The sequence below is a fragment of the Callithrix jacchus genome, chromosome 10 (genome assembly GCF_049354715.1).
Source record: "Callithrix jacchus isolate 240 chromosome 10, calJac240_pri, whole genome shotgun sequence".
Lineage (NCBI taxonomy): Eukaryota > Metazoa > Chordata > Mammalia > Primates > Cebidae > Callithrix > Callithrix jacchus.
Window position 1 is genome coordinate 47,004,583 of NC_133511.1, and position 22,495 is coordinate 47,027,077.

The following is a 22,495-nucleotide window of genomic DNA, read 5'->3' on the forward strand; positions in this document are numbered from 1 at the left end:
GCAGCCATTTGATAGTCTTGCGAAGCCAAGCGGGAGAACACAAAGCCTGGGCTCAATAAATAAATAAATACCCCTTGTGTTTAAGCTGGGGCTCCAAAGGACTTTGCCCTCAGGAGAATGGTGAAGTGGAAATAAATCAATACTTCTACTGACTCGCAGCCAGCTTGGCATCATCTGTAATTGGGGATAACCTCCATCTTTGAACTTAGAATAGTGTTGTGCTAGAGTGGTAGATTAAGATACCTGGAAGAAGCAAGCAGAAAAGTTCCTAAAAATAACTTCTCAAATACAAAGGCCAGAATAAAAAGAAAATAGAAATTCTAAAACTAGAATAAAAAATACTAATAACCAAAAAGAAGAACACAATATATTTGAATGATGGTAGATTTGGCACAGATGAAGGGATAACTTGTGAATTGGAAAAACAGAACAGAAGAAAATATCCAGATTGTAGAGAAAAGAAAAATGATAAAATATTTTAGTATAAAGGTTTTTACAACTTTATTAATGGAAGTATTCATTGTTATGAAAGTAAAAATAGATAATATATGTGCAAGTATTTAATACATGCCCTAGTACATAGGGAGGACTCAAAAAGTATTTGTTGAATTTGAAATTAAAAAAAAAAAAATTTGTTACAAAAGTTATCTTAAAAAAAAAGAAAAAAAAAAGTTTGTTATTTTGCAAGTAATCTTTGTCATCCTATATAATTTCCATTTCTTTGCCAAAATGTTCAAACTTCTCTTTTATCATTTTGTTTCAACTTTTAAAGCATGTTAATAATAATTTTTTATTTTATTTTGCGTGTTATGATTCCAGTCCTAAAATATTTTTGATCTATTACTGGTGGCTCTTACTCATGTTGTCTTGTATTCTTGAGTAAGTTTGTAATTTTTGACTATAAGATACTTTTGAGGGGGAGCTTTATTTCTGAGACACCTTTGAGGCCAGGATGGAGGCTGAATCTTTTGATTTTGCATTTGCTTTTGAGAATTGTCGTGGAGCGTGACCAACTCCAAACCACTTTACATTAAATTTTTTACAGGAGGTTTTCCAGACAACACAGGTAATATGATGAATGAAAAATAAGTGTTAGAGTAAGTGTATGAAACAAATTTCCGGAACATTTTTACTTTCCTTTTCTTAGTTTTTCTTCACCCCAGTGCAAAAGTCAAAATAGGCATGTTTTCTACTGTTTGATTTTTCTGCCTTAAAAAAAAATCAGCTTTTCCTTTTCAAACAGTTTTAGATTTACAGAAAAATTATGAGCATAATACAGAGGGCTCCCATCTACCCCACATCCAGTAGCCTCTATTATTAACATCTTACGTTAGTATGGTCTATTTGTTACAATTAATGAACTGATACTGATAATATTAACTAGAGTTCATACTTTATTCAGATTTTCTTAGTTTTTGCCTAACATCCTTTCAGTTGCAGGATCCCATCCAGGACACAACACTAAAAGTGGTCATGTTTCCTTACGTACCTCTTGGCTGTGACAGTTTCCAAGAGTTTTTTAATGATCTTGGCAGTTTTAAAAAGTGCTGTTTAGGTATTTTATGGAATGTCCCTTACTTGAAATTTGTCTGCAGTGTTTCTCATGATTAGATTGGAAGGAAACTCACAGAAATTAACTGCCATTTTCATCACATTGTATCAAGGGTACGTACTATCAGCTTGATTTACAACTGTTGATGTTGAGCTTCATCATCAGGTTGAGATGGTGTTTGTCAGCTCTCTCCAGCATGAAGTTACTCTTTCCCCCCTTCCATTCTGTACTTTTTTAATGGAAGTCATTGTGTGCAGCACACACTTAATGAGTAGGGAGTTATGCTCCGCCTTCTGAAGGAAAAGTTTATATATCAATTATTTGGAATTCTGCATGGAAGATTTGTCTCAGCTCCCACATTTATTTATATTGCTATGGACTCATGGATACTTTATACTCTGAATCATAATCCAAGGCTACTTTGTTTGAGAAACTAAAAAAATTTAGTTTCTCAAATTATTTCAGCTGTGGTCATTGGGAGCTCTTCTAGTTGGCTCCATATTCCTTTGACGTACTCTCATCTTTGTGGGATTATAGTTTTTGAGAGCTTCATTACTTTCTAGCATTGTAAGATGTTCCAGTCTCATCTTGAATATACGTATATATTTCCTGCCCCTACAACCAGCTCTTTCTTCAGGGAGCACTTATTAACAATTAATTAGAAACCAGTATCTGGGCAGTGGGAATGCTCCTTGCTACTGGGTTATTCTTGTTCCTAAACCCTCTCAGCTGACAGAACAAGGAAATACATCTGTGTAATACTGAGACTTGTATATGCAAATAACTATAAATATTTCTATATGCAATCATTTGTATCTAAACAAACATGAGTTTTTGTAAGCTAAGCATGAGTTCACACTGATACCTCCAACTCTGTTACACAGATTGTGCTAGCTTCTTCCCCTTGCTTATCTGTAAATTCCTACTCCAATGGTAAAAACAGGCTCCCATCATCCACCATTCATTTACTTAACTGCACAATTGCAGTGTAGGTGTATAACAGTATCAGAATTGTTAATCTGTACCATATGGAAACGGACATTATCAATTAGAGTACAGTGTGTATATAGTAAAATTTGCCTTTAGCCTCAACGGATTTCACTCATTTCCAAAGTTACTTAAATTCTTTTCCATCTTCCTCTTTTAGTGAGGTTGTTTTACAAATCTATAATACAGTTAGGATGTTTTGTCACATTCTCCATTCTCTTTTGTGATTTTCCAGCCTCCTAAATGTATTTTAAAATTTGCATACACTCAGATTCACTATTTGTGCCTCATTTACTTTTTTTCTTTTTTCTTTTTCTTTCTTTCTTTTTTTTTTTGAGTTAGGGTCTTGCTCTGTTGCCCAGGCTGGAGTACAGTGGTGTGATCTCAGCTCACTGCAATCTTCATCTCCTGGGCTCAGGCAATCCTCCCACCTCAGCCTTCTAAGTAGCTGGGACCACAGGCATATGCTACCACACTCAGCTGATTTTGTTTATTTTCTGTAGAGACAGGTCTCTCTGTGATGCCCAGGCTTGTCTTGAACTCCTGAGATCAAGTGATTCTCCTGCCTCAGCCTCCCAAAGTTTTGGAATTACAGGTGTGAGCCACTGTGTCTGGTCTCATTTACGTTTATTGTGAAGGTAGCCTTTTGGAATTCCAGTTGTATGCAGAAGTCTGGGCTGGTCTTGGGCTTGGTATCCTATTCTCCTTCTGCATGTAGCCACCACAGTGTAGGCAGAAACACTCAGAGCAAAAGCTTCTTTTAGCATTCACTCCCTTGTTGGGATTCCTCTTATCGCTTTGGTTATGTAATCTATTGATTCTATTATTTCATTCCAACTCAGTAAGATACTTACATTTTTTATAATGTTTCACTTGTTTCAATTAGATTGTTCAGAGTTTCTAATCAAACATGCTGCCAGAAATGGGAGTTCTTTTTACATTATTTAATTTTTTAAAATCTTGTATTATCTATAAATGTCTTTTAAGTTTCCTCAGCTCTTTAGTTTTGGAAACAAAAGGAAAATTTTGAATTAGTTAAATAAATAATGATTCAAGATTAGATTCTGTCTGTTATACATAGTGATGTTAGAGAAAAATTAAATAACACAGTATAGCCACGTATAAAATAAGAGAACATGTCTTTAAAATACATTTAGAATAAGAATTTTGTATTAGGAAATTTAACTGTTATTTTTGTTGTTATTATTTAATTTTACTGAAATGACTTCCATGAATTGAGAATTTCTTTCTGTATATCTCTGAGTGTCACGTTTTTCTGGTTACCCTATAAACAATGTTAATATGAAGTTGGCGAATAAAACTGACCTAGAAATACATGAGCAAATACTTGAAACAAATATTAATAAATAAACATTCTGTGATTACCATGAGACTGCAGCACCTGTTTTAGAGAGATACCAATGTTGTATCCATTTTAGTGTCAGCCTTCAATGATCATGTGGAACAAAATGCGGGTTGAAGAAAAATGACTCTCAGTATCCTCATTACTTAGGTTTGTGCTGTAAGACCACTCATCATGTTGCCACTATTATGCCTTCTTTTTGTTTTCGGTATAAAGCATGTTAGCATTGTTGCTGCTGCTGTTGAATATATGTTGTAATATCTGTCATAAAACATTATTCTGGGACACATCTGAGGACCATGAGATTGCCACATACAGTAGAAAATAACAACAACAATTTTCTCTTTTTCTTTTCCCAGACTAAGATTATAAAACTCTTAGACATGTCTCAGATGCTTACACAGGAAACCTAGTTCATAGTGTCCTCACATACTGTACCATTTATTCCCCATATGGTTGCATTTTAAAGTGCAATGATTCTGTATAAGCCTTGTTAGAAAACAACATTTGATAATTTAGGGGAGTTATTTTCTCTAAAGAGTAGCTTTACATGATTTTGTTGGAACATTTCAGAATGTCACCTGAAAAGCATACCTATCTTCAGTCTGCAGCAACCTCAACATCCAGAAGTGCAACTCTGAAAGTTTGTAAATTGCTTTGTAAAGAGTGCATCAGTCTCATTATCACAGTCTTGTGTTAAAATTCAGTATGCAGTCCTATTTTTGAACTGACTGGGAGAACTTCCTCAGCTTGACATAAATCCTCAGATGGTAGAGACCAATCATTGTGAAAAGAAACCACATTTCCTTTGTCTTTTCATGATTAAATGTTTCAATTGCTTTTTCTCATTTTAAGTAAGTATAAGTCACTTGCCCATTGATAGCTGAATTAAGTTTGTAAACCATGAAGGAAAGGAAAATGTTCATTCATCTTACTTAATCTTCTTTTTCATTCCAGCAGTGATTAAAAAAAGAATCAATAGCAGTAAGCTCTCCCAGCCAGAAAAAGTATTTAATTTCATTGTACATCTTTTAAAATTGTGATTTTTTTTCTTTTATTTAGTCTTCCTTTTTCTTTGAACATACAATGTGACAAAACAACTATACAAATGATTTATTTCTAAGAAGTCCAGCAGAGCATTGTAAAAAGAATATGGACTCTGCATTCAGATAACCAGAGTTTGAATCCCAACTCTACCTTTTAATAGCTAAATGACTATGGCTAATTTATTTGCCATCATCAAAAATTAGTTCCCTCATTTCTATAGTGGGGAATAGCAATCCTTATAGGACTGTAGTAAATATTAAATTAGGTCTGTTGTGTATATAACACACCTACCATGTAGCATGTTATTGCTACTGTTACCATTATTTGTCATATAACTATTCTGTTGTTTTAAAAAATATCCAGGGAGAAAAAGTATATGGCTACTTTTAGAAACAAATTAGCCAGAACAAAGTGTAATGATAAAGAGCTTACTCAGAAGACACTCGGAATGGTATATATTGAATAGTGTTAAAGGGGAAGTGAAAAGACAAATTAATTAATTGCTAAAGTATTTTTTTCCCAGTTAAAAGTCAAAACTATGGGGTTAAGTGAAGACTTTCTGCATGTCTGAATATTATTTATTCATTCATTCATTTATTCAAAACTGCATATTTATGTAACATGAACTATATGCTGGGCATTGTGGAGTAAGAAAGGTCAAGAGTTAGGAGCATGCAAAAGAATTGCATCTAAATAATTATAGTACTTTTTACAAATGACAAAAATACAAAAAGATGTTCACTGTCATCAATAATTAAATAATATAAATTAACAAAATTCTAAGATACTTTCATGGGATTTAGAAAAATTAGACTACTAACATTTAAAATTGGAAAAGATGTAAGCATATTCTCATCCATTGTTTGGACGTGTGTAAATTATTACAATTATTTTTGGCAATATTTGAGTGATTTGAAAATATTTATCTAAATTTAAAATGTGCATACCCAGCAATTCCCTCTCTAGAGAGATAGAGAAGGCGGGGCGGAGAGAGAGAGAGAGAAAGAGAGAGAGAGAGAGAGAGAGAGAGAGAGAGAGAGAGAGAGAGATGAGATGAGATGAGAGACAGAGAGGTTTGCTGCAGTGTTGTTTATAATCACATAAAAGGGAAGGAGGAGTGCAACAGAATACTGTATTTCTATGTTTACACTCACATGTCTGTTGGTAGAGGACCTCAGTCCCTTATCACATGAACCTCTCCATAAGGCTAATTGAGCACACTTATGCCATGGCAACTGATTTCTCGCAGAGAAAGTCATGTAAGAGAGAGAAAGATAGATGCTGACACCACACACAAAAAATGATAAGTATGTGAAGCAATGCATATGTTAATTAGCTTAATTCAGTCATTCTACAATATATACACATTTAAAAAACATGTTGTACATGGTAAATATATACAATTTTTATTTCTAGTTAAAAGCTGATTAAAAAAAAATAAAGCTGCAGTATCTTTTATGACCTAATCTCAGAAATCACACAGTATCATTTCTACAATCTTGTGTTAATTAGCACAGAATCCCCAAATTCAGCCTAAGCTCAAGAGGTGGCAAATTAGGCTTCAGTTTTTGGAGGGAGGAGTGTTGAATAATCTGTGGACATAATTTGAAACTATTCCGCTTTGTTGTCTGGCTACAAATTATATACATTCTTTATACATGGAAAATATATTCACCCTCTTCCATACCAACTCCTAGTGCCACATCTTAATCTTTTGCAACATCAGCTGAAAGTCTAGAAATTTGTCATCTGAATCTGACCTAAATGTGAAACCAGCTTCTCTAGCATTTTTTCTTAAGTGCAGCTCCTTCAGTACAGTTCCTTTTATCTCAAGCCTTGTGGGTTAAAGAGGCAAGTTACCCACATACTCATCCAACATACATAGGATAACTAGACAATCCTGTTCAAATAGTGGGAAAATGGGAAGCCTAAAGCAATCACGGGTCCATAGCAGTTCTGAAATCCAGCCAGGCACATGTTCAGTGTTTTTTGATTCTAACTCAAGGAAATTCTTAGGAATGGTTCTCCATGTCTCTTGGCTGTACCCTGTGGGTTATTGGTTTCCTCCTCTGATTGATCTTTCCTTTCCCTTGAGAGGTAGTGTGTTTCGGAGCTGTGCAGTTTTCTCAGGAAAACTTTGGAATTTCAAATGCCTCTTTTCATTGTGTATTATCTCTGTTCCCTTCAGTCTAAGCTGATGGTATTTCTGTCAATATCATTTTTTTAAGAAACTTTCTGAATCTCCTGTGAACCTTATTCAAGCTCACTTCATTAGACAAAAGTCATACCCCAAAATATTTTCAAGGAAAGTTCTTCTCTACTTTGGGCTTCTGCTGAACTGTGGAAGGACAATACCCTTAAGCCTATTTAAAGCTCTGTTGTTTCACTGAATGGTTCTCAGGCACCATCTTACATCTTTCTGATGTTGTAAACAAAGTATTTTACAGTCACACCCTCATCTTCATCTCTAGACCATATTTCCTATCAGTGCCCTGAATTTGATTTTTGCTGGGAAGCCATGACTTTATTTTAGGCGTGTTTGCCATCTAGAGAGGCTGGAGATTTTCAAAAGCATTATGGCTTCTCACATTTAGCAATTCTTCTTTTAGTTTATCTTCTTTCTCTCACATTAAGTATTAAGAAGAAACTAGGGAAAATCTTCAGCACTTTGCCTGGCTGTCTCCTTAGGTAGATCACTCAGTACGTTAGGTACATTGTCTACTTTCCACATTACCACGGGTGATAGTGTGAAAACACATCCCATGCATACTTTTTCTTCAGGTTCCGATAAGCTTTTTCTTACTTTTCTTTAAGTTTCTACCCTTAGCTTTCCTATGGCCATCAGGCTTCTATTAACTGTTTCGTTAGCCTTTTTCTAAAATTCTCCCTTAAAGCCTTTACAGCTTTTGCCCACATCTGTTTCCAAAGCCATTTCCACAGTTTTATGTATTTATTATGACAGCACCTATTTTGGAGTATCAAATCCGTATTAGTTATTTACTGCTTTGTAACAAATTACTCCAAAACATAGCAGCTTATAACACCATTTATTATGTCAGTTTCTGTGGGTTAGGCATCAGGGAGCAGCTTATGTGGGTGGTTTTGTCTCAGGGTCTCTCATGACTTTACAGTCAACATGTCAGTAAGGGCGACAGTCATCTGAAGGCTTGAATGAGGCCAGAGGACCCACTTCCAAGATGGCTCATTCACATATGCATTTGGAAAGGGCCACAGGTCTTCACTGGCTATTAACAGGAAGCCTCCATTCCTTGCTATATTGGCCTTTCCTTAAGTCTGCTTGAATGTTCTCATGACAGGGAAGGAAGTTGGCTTCTGCAAGAGTGAGTGATGTGGGAGAGAAAGCAAGGATTGAGCCACAATGTCTTTTATGATCTAGTCTCAAGTCATACACTATAACTTCTGCCACATTCTATCCATTAGAAGTGAGTCATTATGTTCAGCTCACACTCAGGAGAGGGGAGTTACATTCTACCCTTTGGAGGATGGACCATCAAGAAATTCGTAGACTTATTTTCAGAATATGTGTATGTGTTTTTTAATTTTACTTTTTAAGTTCTGGGATACATGTGCAGAATGTGCAGATTTGTTACAGAGCTATACATGTGCCAAGGTGGTTTGCTGCACCTATCATCCCATCATCTAGGTTTTAAACCTCACATTCATTGGGTATTTGTCCTAATGCTCTCCCTCCTTTGCCCTCCACCCCTCAACAGGCCCCAATGAGTGATGTTCCCCTCCTTGTGTCCATGTGTTCTCATTGTTCAGTTCCCACTTATGAGTGAGAACATGTGGTGTTTGGTTTTCTGTTCCTGTGTTAGTTTGCTGAGAATGATGGCTTCTAGCTTCATCCATTTCCCTGCAAAGGACATGAACTCACTGAATATGTTTTAAAACCACTGCAACACCCATTAGAAAGAATGAGTATGTACAAATATTCACTTAGAAAATGTTGATATATTATTCTGTGAAAACACAAAGCAAGTTTAATAACTATATGTATAGCACGACTATATGTTTGGGGAGAAAGCAATGTAATCTTGCATATGTGAATCAAAGCATAAAAGGTTTTTGAAACCTACAGACATAAATGTTGGTAATTCTTACAGAGTTATGGTAGGCAGTTGGAATGAGCCTTGTGAAACATAAGAGAAGAATGAGTTTTACATATTACTTTTAAAAAGGTAGAATTTAGGCATTTTGACTTTCTACTTGTGTTTTTCCATATTTTCAAACTTTCTAAAATAAGCACGTGTAGCTCACCCAATTAACAATTGTGCTTACCAAGGAGAGAATGTTTATTTAGCTATAAATTTTGAATTGAGATTGGAGGAGAATGGATATGAGGGCATGACCCATCTGAAGTCTCAAGATAATAATCAAGTGTCCAAGAGAAAAATCATTTTATTACTACTGAACATCTGATTTGTTCAAAGTCGATAAAATCAGCCATGTAAATTATGCAAAAAACATAACTTCAGTTCTATTTACTTTACTACAGAGTAAATGTTGACAAGATTTTAAGATAGAATATAAAACAAAGAACTTCTGGTCAAAATGGAAGTATGGCAGACTAAAACATACTTCACCTACTCTTCCTTCCTGAAACTCCACTATAATGTTAGTAAAGGCTGTGCACACACACACATGCACACACACATTTAAGAGAGTGAAAGAGAGACAGAGAGAGAGAGAACAGAGAAGAGGACAACAACAATATAATTTTGACTGCTGGAAAGCTGATGCATGAGTGGTAAATTGACTTTGCAGATCAGAAGAATCTGAAATAGAAGCCCATGAGGGTGAAAGCCAGGGATTTCCAGAAACAGTCTTGGGAATTGAAAGCACCAGGTACTTCAGAATGTAAGGGGCACAAGTAGAGAAGAACACAAGAGGATTGATTTAAAGTCTACTTAGGACACAGTTTATTTCCCAAATTCTCTCTGTAGCACCACTCCCCAGTCAGGCAACTTTCTTTCTGACCTTGGCAGAAAATTAGAGGTTTACTCTCTGGAGATGTCAAACCAGAGAACTCTGGACTTAGACATTAGGTAGAGTGGAGAATAAGAGTACTATACCAAAAACAGGGAAAGTAACTGAAAGTCTCTATTCTAAACAATCTCTTTCATGTCTCAGCTTTAGAATTCTGGCATCCATATTGAAAGGCAGGGGATTGGTGGATTCTTCTAGGAAGGAAATGATCAGCCCAAGAGGAAAGCAAAGCAAAGCAAAGTGCAGCAAACAAAACAAAAGAAAACATGACAGCTGGGGAGTCCTTCAATGAAACAGGACTGAATTATTCTTCAGTGAAGCCCTGTCTTCAATAAACCCTATTCTCACTCACACACACAATTGTAAGGCTTCTCTTTCCTTGTTTTTGTTACTGTTTTTTTTGTTGTTGTTGTTGTTGTTTTTAATTTCAGAAATGAGGATCTTGCTAGTACTATCTCTGTTTCCTTCAGTCTCAAGTGATCCTGGGCTCGAGTGATCCTCCCACTTCAGCCTCACAAGTGGCTAGGATTACAGGTGCATGCCACTGCACCTGGCTGGGCTTCTCTCTTAATATCAGCCAAAATAAGAATTACAAGAGATTTCAGAAAAATTTTTAACATCAGACAGGCCGAAACAAAGAAAAAGGTAACACGAACAAAACAAACCATGTAGGAAGTAGAAGAAAAAAAACTCTGTATTTATCATCAGTGAAATACGAAAAGATATTATATCCGTGAGACACACAAAAAAAGTTATAAAAAGCAATATTTGAAAAACAAAATAAAGGCCTTAGACATTTTAAAATGTGGTGCAAGAAACAAAAATTTAAATGTTCTATGAAAAGGTTTAAGAAAATGTCTTAAAAACGTAGAACAACAATAAGAAGATGTAAAATAAGAGAGAAAACATAAAGTCTACATGTCTATCATTTGAATAATATCAATACCTGAGAAAAACAGAGCAAATAGAGGGGAAAATTGCCAAATAAATAATGTAATATTTTTCAGAATAAAAGGACATATTTCCAGATTGAATGAACCCCACCAACTACTCAGCATCCCACATTAAAGTAGACTCATGCAGGAGTACATCATCACGAAATTTTGGAACACTGGGAATGTGTAGACCTTAGACACATCCTGATTATTTTAAAAAGCTTACAAAGGATTGAAAATCAGAATGTCATCAGACTTCTTACAGCAAGTTAAACTGCAGAAAAATGGAGAAATGTCTTCAAAGCTCTTAGAGAAAATTGTTCCCAAACTCTAATCTGTACCCTAACAACTAATATAGTTTGAAATTAGAATAAGGACAATTTCAGACAGGCAAGATCCCAGCTAATTTACCTTCTATGCATCATTTCTCAGAAAGCTAAAGGAGGATGTACTCAGTAAAGAGTAAAGTAAGAGCAAGATATGGAGTCCAAGGAACAGGGACCTCACTCAGGAGAGTCAAAGGAAATTCCCCGGATGATAGCAAAAGAAAATTCCCGAGGCAACAGCTGTGTTGTATCCTTGAATATGTTTTGTACCCATTAACCATCCCTACTTTCTCTCCCCTCTCCACTATCCTTCCTAGCCTCTGGTAACCATTGTTCTATTCTGTATCTCCATGAGTGCAATTGTTTAAATTTTTAGTTTCCACAAATGAGTGAGAACATGTGAAGTTTGTCTTTCTGTGACTGGCTTATTTTACTTAACATAATGATCTCCAGTTCCATCCATGTTGCTGCAAATGACAGGCTCTCATTCATTTTTATGGCTGAGTAGTACTCTGCTGTGTATATGTGCTGCATTTTCTTTATCCATTTGTCTGCTGATGGACACTTAGGTTGCTTCCAAATCTTGGTTATTGGGAATACTGCTGCAATAATCATGGGAGTACAGATATCTCTTTGATATCCTGATTTCCTTTATTTGGGAAACGTAGCTGGCAGTGGGACTGCTGGATCACATAGCAGCTCCATTTTTAGTTTTTGTGAGGAAACTCCAAACTGTTCTACATAGTGGTTGTACTAATTTACATTACCACCAATAGTTTACAGGGGTTCACTTTTCTCCACATTCTCATCAGCATTTGTTATTCTCTGTCCTTTGGATAAAAGCCATTTTAACTGAAGTGAGATGCTATCTTATTGTAGTTTTGATGTGCATTTCTCTGATGATTAGTGATGTTGAACACTTTTTCATACACTTGTTTGCCATTAGTATGCCTTCATTTGAGAAATATCTATTCAGATCTTTTGCCCATTCTTAACTGGATCATTACATTTTTCTCTGTTAAGTTGTTCAAAACTGGAGGAATCACATTAATTGACTTCAAATTATGCTACAGAGCTATGGTAATCTATATTCTGGTTATTAGTTTCTTGTCAGATGGGTAGTTTGCAAATGTTTTCCCATTCTGTGGGTTGTTTCTTCTTTGTTAATTGTTTCCTTTGCTGTGCAGAAGATTTTTAACTTTATGTGATCCTATTTGTCCATTTTTACTTTGGTCGCCTGTGACTATGGGGTATTACTCAAGAAAGCTTTGCCCAGTTATGTCCTGATGAGTTTCCCCAATGTTTTCTTTTAGTAGTTTCATAGATTGAGGTTTCAGATTTAAGTCTTTAATCCAGTTTGATTTGATTTTTGTATATGGTGAGAAATAGGGGCTTAGTTTTATTCTTCTACATATGAGTATCTAGTTTTCCCAGCACCATTTATTGAAGAGACTGTCCTTTCCTCAACATATGTTCTTGGCACCTTTGTCAAAAATTAGTTCACTGTGGACATGTAGGTTTATTTCTGGATTCTCTATTCTGGCCTGTGTGCCTGTTTTTATGCCTCTACATGCTGTTTTGGTTACTATAGCTCTGTAACATAATTTGAAATCAGGCAGTAAGATTTCTCCAGTTTTGTTCCTTTTGCTCAGGACAGCTTTGGCTATTCTGGGTCTTTTGTTCTATATAAATTTTAAGATCTTTTTTAAATTTCTGCTGAGTTTTGCTGGGGGTCTGCTCCAGACTGTAGTCCTGTTGGATTTTCCAATGCCTACAGGTATCACTAGTGAAGACTGCAAAACAGCAAAGATGGCAGCCTGCCCCTTGCTCTGGGAGCTCCCTCCCAGGGGAGTACAGACCTGTTGCTGGCCCAAATCCATTAGTAGAAGGTGGCTGGAGACCATACTTGGGAGATCTCACCCAGTCGGGAGGAATGGGATCAGGGACTTACTTAAAGAAGCAGTCTGGCCGGGAATGGGGGCTCACGCCTGTAATTCCAGCACTTTGAAAGGCCAAGGTGGGCAGATCACCTGACCTCAGGAGTTTGAGACAGCCTGGGCCACATGGTGAAGGCATGTCTCTAATAAAAATACAAAAAAAAAAAAAAAATAGCTGGATGTGGTGGCATGTGTTTGTATTCCTGGCTACGTGGAGGGCTGAGGCAGGAGAATCTCTTGAGCTGGGGAGGTGGAGGCTGCAATGAGTTAAGATCATGCCACTGTACTCCAGCCTCAGTGGCAGAGGGAAACCTGAAAAAGAAGAAAGAAAAGAGAGAAAGAGGGAGAGAAGGAGAGAGAGAGAAAGAGGGGGAGGGAGGGAGGGAGGGAAAGAAAGAAAGAAGCAGTCTGCTTGCTTTTTGGTAGAGCAGCTGTGCTGTGATGGGGGATCCCTTCAAGCCTTGCACTATGTCCCAGGGAGAAATTAGAACTCTGGCAGCTGTAGGGGCAGGGGTGGCTGGAGACCCAGGTAGGATGTCCTGCTAAGTGAGGAGGAATCGGCTGGGGTCATATTTAAAGAAGCAATTTGACCATGCCTCGGCAAAGCAGCCATGCTCTGTTGGGGTACTGCCCCTGCCCCAGTTGTTTTGGACTCTCTAAAACCTGCAGGCTGGAATGGCTGAGTAGCCAAAACAGCAAAGGTGGTGCACCCACCCCCCACGGGGCACTCCATTCCACGGAGAAATCAGAACTGTGTCAGCCATAGCTTACCGGCAGGCGTGGCTGGAAGCTCCAGTTGGGAGGTCCCACTCAGTGGGGAGGAGTGGATTGGGATCCCACTTAAAGAAGCAGACTGGCCATGTTTTGGTAAATCAGCTGTGCTGTGCTGGGGGATACCTTTCCTGTCCAGTCCATCTGGACTCTTCAAAGCCTGCAGGTTAGAACAGCAAAGATGGTGGCCTACCCCTCCGTCTGGGAGCTCTACCCTGTCTCAGGTAGGCAGTACGCTGTTGCCGGTGGCTGGCTGCAATTCCAAGTCAGGTTGTCTCATCTTATGAGGTGCCGTAGAAATGGGGCCTGTAAACCAGTGCTGGTTGGCCCTCTGAATTTAGCCCCCTTCCTAGGTCTATGTATGGACTTCCCACCTTGGCTGAGTTCCTCACCTTTGCAGGGGATCCCGGAGCTGGAGTACGTAAAGCTCTTGAGTCTCTATGTGTGCCTGAGCAGCAGCTCTGCTGAGACTCCACACAGCTCTGTGTATCAGACCTAAAGCCCTGGTGGGGTGGGTTCACGAAGGGATGTCCTGATCCAAGGGTTGCAAAGATCCATGGCAGAAGTGGGGTTTCCAATGTTGCACAGTCACTCATCACTTCTTTTGGCTGGAGGGAGGGAGGTTCCCTTAGCTCTGTGTCGCTCCCGGGTGGGCTGCTGCCCTGTCCTGCTTTTCTCCTTTCTCCATGGGTTAAGCTGGTCCCCTGATCAATCCCAATGTGAGTACCTACCTGGATGCTTCAGCTGAAGGTGCTGTATTTACCTGCTCCTTTCATTCTTCTTTGTTGAATGCCACACACTTCAGTTGCTTCTAATCAGCCATCTTGTCCCCAACCTTTAGGTTTCATGGTAGAGAGATTTTACTTTGGTTAAGTTTATTCATAAGTATTTTATTTTATTTGTAGCTATTGTAAATGGGATTACTTTTTTGATTTCTTTTTCAGGTTCTTCACCATTGGCATACAGAAATGCTACTGATTTTTGTGTCTTGATTTAGTATCCTACAACTTTACCGAATTTATCAGTTCTAATAGTTTTTTTATGAGTGTGCATGTGGAGTCTTTAGATTTTTCCAATACAAGACTATATCATCTACAAACAAGGATAATTTGACTTCTCTTTTTGAATGCCCTTTATTTCTTTCTCTTGTCTGATTTCTCTGGCCAAGACTTCCAGTACTGTGTTGAATAACAGTGGTAAAGTGGACATCCTTGACATGTTCCAGATATTAGACGAAAGGTTTTTCAGTTTTTCCCTACTCAGTATGATACTAGCTATGGGTCTGTCATATGTGGCTTTTATTGTGTTGAGGTATGTTCCTTCCATACCCAGTTTTTTGAGGGGCTTTTTAAAATCGCGAATGAAGGGTAAATTTTATCAAATGCTTTTCCAGCATCATTTGAGATGATCATATGGTTTTTGTTCTTCATTCTGTTTATGGAATGGATCACATTAATTGATTTGCAAATGTTAAGCCATTCTTGCATCTCTGGAATTAATTCCATGTGGCCATCAATGATGAATGATCTTTTTAATCTGTTGTTGAATTAAGTTTGCTAGTATTTAGCTGAGGATTTCTGCAATAATGCTCATCAGAGATATGGGCCTATAGTTTTCCTTTTTTGATGTGTCTCTGTCTGGTTTTGATATCAGGGTAATATTGGCCTGGTACAGTGAGTTTGGAGGTATTCCCTCCTGCTCTGTTTTTTGCAATAGTCTGAGTAGGATTGGTATTAGTTATTTATTTTATTTTATTTTTTAATTTTTTATTGGATTTTAGGTTTTGGGGTACATGAGCAGAGCATGCAAGACAGTTGCGTAGGAACACACATGGCAGTGTGCTTTTCTTTCCTTCTCCCCTTCACCCACATTTGGCATTTCTCCCCAGGCTATCCCTCCCCACCTCTCCCCTCCCACTGGCCCTCCCCTTTTACCCCCAATAGACCCCAGTGTTTAGTACTCCCCTTTCTGTGTCCATGTGTTCTCATTTTTCATCACCCGCCTATGAGTGAGAATATGCGGTGTTTCATTTTCTGTTCTTGTGTCAGTTTGCTGAGGATGACGTTCTCCAGATTCATCCATGTCCCTACAGACGACACAAACTCATCATTTCTGATTGCTGCATAATATTCCATGGTGTATATGTGCCACGTTTTTCCAATCCAGTCTATTATCAATGGGCATTTGGGTTGATTCCAGGTCTTTGCTATTGTAAACAGTGCTGCAATGAACATTCATGTACATGTGTCCTTATAGTAGAACGATTTATAGTCTTTTGGATATATACCCAGTAATGGGATTGCTGGGTCAAATGGAATTTCTATTTCTAAGGCCTTGAGGAATCGCCACACTGTCTTCCACAATGGTTGAACTAATTTACACTCCCACCAACAGTGTAAAAGTGTTCCTTTTTCTCCACATCCTCTCCAGCATCTGTTGTCTCCAGATTTTTTAATGATCGCCATTCTAACTGGCGTGAGATGGAATCTCAATGTGGTTTTGATTTGCATCTCTCTGATGACCAGTGACGATGAGCATTTTTTCATATGATTGTTGGCCTCATATATGTCTTCTTTCGTAAAGTATCTGTTCATATCCTTTGCCCACTTTTGAATGGGCTTGTTTGTTTTTTTCCTGTAAATCTGTTTGAGTTCTTTGTAAATTCTGGATATCAGCCCTTTGTCAGATGGGTAGACCGCAAAAATTTTTTCCCATTCTGTTGGTTGCCGATCCACTCTAGTGACTGTTTCTTTTGCCATGCAGAAGCTGTGGAGTTTGATTAGGTCCCATTTGTCTATTTTGGCTTTTGTTGCCAATGCTTTTGGTGTTTTGTTCATGAAGTCCTTGCCTACTCCTATGTCCTGGATGGTTTTGCCTAGATTTCCTTCTAGGGTTTTTATGGTGCCAGGTCTTATGTTTAAGTCTTTAATCCATCTGGAGTTAATTTTAGTGTAAGGTGTCAGGAAGGGGTCCAGTTTCTGCTTTCTGCACATGGCTAGCCAGTTTTCCCAACACCATTTGTTAAACATGGAATCCTTTCCCCATTGCTTGTTTTTGTAGGGTTTATCAAAGATTGTATAGTTGTATGTATGTTGTGTTGCCTCCGGTGCCTCTGTTTTGTTCCATTGGTCTATATCTCTGTTTTGGTACCAGTACCATGCTGTTTTGATTACTGTAGCCTTGTAGTATAGTTTGAAATCCGGTAGTGTGATGCCCCCCGCTGTGTTCTTTTTGCTTAGAATTGACTTGGCTATGCGGGCTCTCTTTTGGTTCCATATGAAGTTCATGGTGGTTTTTTCCAGTTCTGTGAAGAAAGTCAATGGTAGCTTGATGGGGATAGCGTTGATTCTGTAAATTACTTTGGGCAGTATAGCAATTTTCACGATGTTAATTCTTCCTAACCATGAACATGGAATGTTTCTCCATCTGTTTGTGTCCTCTCTGATTTCGTTGAGCAGTGGTTTGTAGTTCTCCTTGAAGAGGTCCCTTACGTTCCTTGTGAGTTGTATTCCAAGGTATTTTATTCTTTTTGTAGCAATTGCGAATGGCAGTTCGCTCTTGATTTGGCTTTCTTTAAGTCTGTTATTGGTGTAGACGAATGCTTGTGATTTTTGCACATTGATTTTATATCCTGAGACTTTGCTGAAGTTGCTTATCAGTTTCAGGAGTTTTTGGGCTGAGGCGATGGGGTCTTCTAGGTATACTATCATGTTGCCTGCAAATAGAGACAATTTGGCTTCCACCTTTCCTATTTGAATACCCTTTATTTCTTTTTCTTGCCTGATTGCTCTGGCTAGAACTTCCAGTACTATATTGAATAGGAGTGGTGAGAGAGGGCATCCTTGTCTAGTGCCAGATTTCAAAGGGAATGCTTCCAGTTTTTGCCCATTCAGTATGATATTGGCTGTTGGTTTGTCATAAATAGCTTTTATTACTTTGAGATACGTTCCATCGATACCGAGTTTATTGAGGGTTTTTAGCATAAAGGGCTGTTGAATTTTGTCAAATGCCTTCTCTGCGTCAATTGAGATAATCATGTGGTTTTCGTTTTTGGTTCTGTTTATGTGGTGAATTACGTTGATAGACTTGCGTATGTTGAACCAGCCTTGCATCCCCGGGATGAATCCTACTTGATCATGGTGAATAAGTTTTTTGATTTGCTGTTGCATTTGGCTTGCCAATATTTTGTTAAAGATTTTTGCATCTATGTTCATCATGGATATTGGCCTGAAGTTTTCTTTTCTCGTTGGGTCTCTGCCGGGTTTTGGTATCAGAATGATGTTGGTCTCGTAAAATGATTTGGGAAGTATTCCCTCTTTTTGGATTGTTTGAAATAGTTTTAGAAGGAATGGTACCAGCTCCTCTTTGTGTGTCTGGTAGAGTTCAGCTGTGAACCCATCTGGACCTGGGCTTTTTTTGTGTGGTAGGCTCTTAATTGCTGCCTTGACTTCTGACCTTGTTATTGGTCTATTCATAGTTTCAGCTTCCTCCTGGTTTAGGCTTGGGAGGACACAGGAGTCCAGGAATTTATCCATTTCTTCCAGGTTTACTAGTTTATGTGCATAGAGTTGTTTGTAATATTCTCTGATGATGGTTTGAATTTCTGTGGAATCTGTGGTGATTTCCCCTTTATCATTTTTTATTGCATCTATTTGGTTGTTCTCTCTTTTCTTTTTAATCAATCTGGCTAGTGGTCTGTCTATTTTGTTGATCTTTTCAAAAAACCAGCTCTTGGATTTATTGATTTTTTGAAGGGTTTTTCGTGTCTCAATCTCCTTCAGCTCAGCTCTGATCTTAGTTATTTCTTGTCTTCTGCTGGGTTTTGAGTTTTTTTGATCTTTCTCCTCTAACTGTTTCAATTTTGACGATAGGGTGTCAATTTTGGATCTCTCCATTCTCCTCATATGGGCACTTATTGCTATATACTTTGCTCTAGAGACTGCTTTAAATGTGTCCCAGAGGTTCTGGCATGTTGTGTCTTTGTTCTCACTGGTTTCGAAGAACTTCTTTATTTCTGACTTCATTTCATTGTTTACCCTGTCAACATTCAAGAGCCAGTTGTTCAGTTTCCATGAAGCTGTGCGGTTCTGGGTTGGTTTCTGTATTCTGAGTTCTAACTTGATTGCACTATGGTCTGAGAGACTGTTTGTTATGATTTCAGTTGTTTTGCATTTGTTGAGCAGTGCTTTACTTCCAATTATGTGGTCAATTTTTGAGTAGGTGTGATGTGGTGCTGAGAAGAATGTATATTCTGTGGATTTGGGGTGGAGAGTTCTGTAAATGTCTATCAGGTTTGCTTGCTCCAGGTCTGAGTTCAAGCCCTGGATATCCTTGTTGATTTTCTGTCTGGTTGATCTGTCTAATATTGACAGTGGAGTGTTAAAGTCTCCCACTATTATTGTGTGGGAGTCTAAGTCTCTTTGTAAGTCTTTAAGAACTTGCCTTATGTATCTGGGTGCTCCTGCATTGGGTCCATATATGTTTAGGATCGTTAGCTCTTCTTGTTTTATCAATCCTTTTACCATTATGTAATGGCCTTCTTTGTCTCTTTTGATCTTTGTTGCTTTAAAGTCTATTTTATCAGAGATGAGAATTGCAACTCCTGCTTTTTTTTGCTCTCCATTTGCTTGGTAAATCTTCCTCCATCCCTTTATTTTGAGCCTTTGTGTATCCTTGCTTGTGAGATGGGTTTCCTGGATACAGCACACTGATGGGTTTTGGATTTTTATCCAATTTGCCAGTCTGTGTCTTTTGATTGGTGCATTTAGTCCATTTATATTTAGGGTTAATATTGTTATGTGTGAATTTGATACTGCCATTTTGATGCTAAGTGGCTGTTTTGCCTGTTAGTTGTTGTAGATTCTTCATTATGTTGATGCTCTTTAACTTTTAGTGTGATTTTGGAATGGCTGGTACTGGTTGTTCCTTTCTATGTGTAGTGCCTCTTTTAGGAGCTCTTGTAAAGCAGGCCTGGTGGTGACAAAATCTCTGAGTACTTGCTTGTTCGCAAAGGATTTTATTTTTCCTTCACTTCTGAAGCTCAGTTTGGCTGGATATGAAATTCTGTGTTGAACGTTCTTTTCTTTAAGAATGTTGAATATTGGCCCCCACTCTCTTCTGGCTTGTAGTGTTTCTGCCGAGAGATCTGCTGTGAGTCTGATGGGCTTCCCTTTGTGGGTAACTCGACCTTTCTCTCTGGCTGCCCTTAGTATTTTCTCCTTTATTTCAACCTTGTTGAATCTGACGATTATGTGCCTTGGGGTTGCTCTTCTTGCAGAATATCTTTGTGGTGTTCTCTGTATTTCCTGCATTTGAGTGTTGGCCTGTCTTGCTAGGTGGGGGAAGTTTTCCTGGATGATGTCCTGAAGAGTATTTTCCAGCTGGGATTCATTCTTTTTGTCCCCTTCTGGTACACCTATAAAACGTAGGTTAGGTCTCTTCACATAGTCCCACATTTCTTGGAGACTTTGTTCATTCCTTTTTGCGCTTTTTTCTCTCATCTTGGTTTCTCGTTTAATTTCATTGAGTTGGTCTTCGACTTCAGATATTCTTTCTTCTGCTTGGTCAATTCGGCTATTGAAACTTGTGCATGCTTCGCGAAGTTCTCGTATTGTGTTTTTCAGCTCCTTTAATTCATTCATATTCCTCTCTAAGTTATCCATTCTTGTTATCATTTCCTCATATCTTTTTTTAAGTTCCTTAGTTTCTTTGCATTGATTTAATACATGTTCTTTTAGCTCACAAAAGTTTCTCATTATCCACCTTCTGAAGTCTAATTCCGTCATTTCGTCACAGTCATTCTCCGTCCAGCTTTGTTCCCTTGCTGGTGAGGAGTTTTGGTCCTTTCTAGGAGGCGAGGTGTTCTGGTTTTGGGTGTTTTCCTCCTCTTTTTCGCTGGTTTCTTCCCATCTTTGTGGGTTTATCTGCTTGTCATCTGCATAGTTGCTGACTTTTTGATTGGGTCTCTGAGTGGACACCCAGATTGTTGATGATGAAGTATTTCTGTTACTTGGTTTTCCTTCTACCAGCCTAGCCCCTTCGCTGTACGACTGCTGAGGTCCACTCCAGGCCCTGCTTGTCTGGGGTGCACCTCTAGCAGCTGTGGCACAGTGAGGGATGCTACCTGTTTCTTTTTCTGCTATCTTTGTCCCAGGATGATGCCTGACAAATGTCAGTCTTTGGGATATAGAGGGGTCAGGGAGCTGCTTGAGGAGACAGTCTGTACTTTTTAGGAGCTCAATTTCTGAGCTGTGAGCTCTGTTGTTCATTCAGGGCTGTTAGGCTGCTATGTTAGATTCTGCTTCAACAGAGCTCATTAAAAAACCCTTTTTTTCTCAAATGCTCTGTGTTGGGGGGGTTCGGGCTTTAGTTTTCTATGTCCGTGAGGTGTCCTGCCCAGCTAGAAGGCAGACTAGCCACTGTTTGCCTGCCGAGGCTCCGCCCTGCTGTTGTGTGATTCGCCCTGTTCCTGCAGGCTCTGCTGTGGTCTCCACCACGCCCTGTGGTGGAGTCTCTTCGTTGTAGCATGTTGCCTCGGCAACGGCAGGCTGCGTCAGCAGTGGGCGTGTATCTCAGTAGGGATGGGTTGCCTTGGCAACGGGAGGCTGCGTCAGCAGTGGGCGTGTATCTCAGCAGGGACGGGTTGCCTCGGCAATGGCTGGCTGCGTCAGCAATGGGCGTGTATCTCAGTTGGGGCGGGTTGCCTCGGTAGTGGTCGATGCCCCTCCCCTACAGAGCATCTCGGACCGTCTGCTCGGGATAGTTTGAAATCGCAGTTTTGTTCGTCCCACTGGGTACCCCCAATGCTCTGTCCCTGCAATCCCCTGGGCTGGCCTACTGTCCAAGTCTCGTTCAGTCTCAAGTCCAGCCCTCTCACGTCTCAGGTTGCTGGTTCAACAGGGCACCCGGACAAGTGCGCCCTGTGGTGATTGCTGGGTAGGGCCGGCCGCCGCTGCCCCAGCTGCCAGCTTCGCCAGGCAGTAGCTGCCTGGCGTCCCATGTCTTTTTTATACTTGGGAGTTTCCCCGTTCTGTGGGCAACAAAGATCAGTCTGGAAATGCAGTTCCGACTCACCTCTTTGCGGATTCAACGAGAGCTCCAATCCTGGGTTGTTCTCACAGCGCCATCTTGAGTCCTCTCCCCCGGTATTAGTTATTTAAATGTTTGGTAGAATTCAGCAGTAAAGCCATTGTGTTTGCTTTTCTTTGCTGGAATACTTTTTATTATTTATTTTTATTATGGCTTCAATCTTGTTACTTCTTATTGGTTTATTCAGATTTGGTGTTTTATATTTCTTCATGGTTCAATCTTGGTAGGTTGTATATGTCTGGGAGTTTATCAATGTCTTCTAGGTTTTCCTATTTATTGGCATATATTGCTTATAGTAGCCTCTAATTATTCTTTGAATAATCTAATAATCCTTTGAATTTCTGCAGTATCAGCTGTAATGCCTTCTTTTTCCTATATGATTTTATTTAGTTGGGTCTCTTTTTCTTAGTCTGGCCAAAAGTTTTGTTGATTTTATCTTTTCAAAAATTCAACTTTTTATTTCATTGATCTTTTGTATT

General features: G+C 38.8%; 1 long non-coding RNA gene across 2 annotated transcripts in view; it reads left to right on the top strand.

Moving 5' to 3' along the window:
- The window catches only part of LOC103796121 (uncharacterized), a 97,902-nt gene that overhangs the window by 3,752 nt on the left and 71,655 nt on the right, over positions 1-22,495 (top strand). Inside the window, exon 3 of one of the 2 annotated variants that reach the window (XR_623806.5) lies at positions 10,104-10,253. The exons of the other annotated variant lie outside the window; for it this stretch is intronic. This is a non-coding gene — a long non-coding RNA (uncharacterized LOC103796121). Of the gene's footprint in view, positions 1-10,103; positions 10,254-22,495 lie in introns of those variants that run through there. 2 annotated transcript variants of the gene reach the window in all.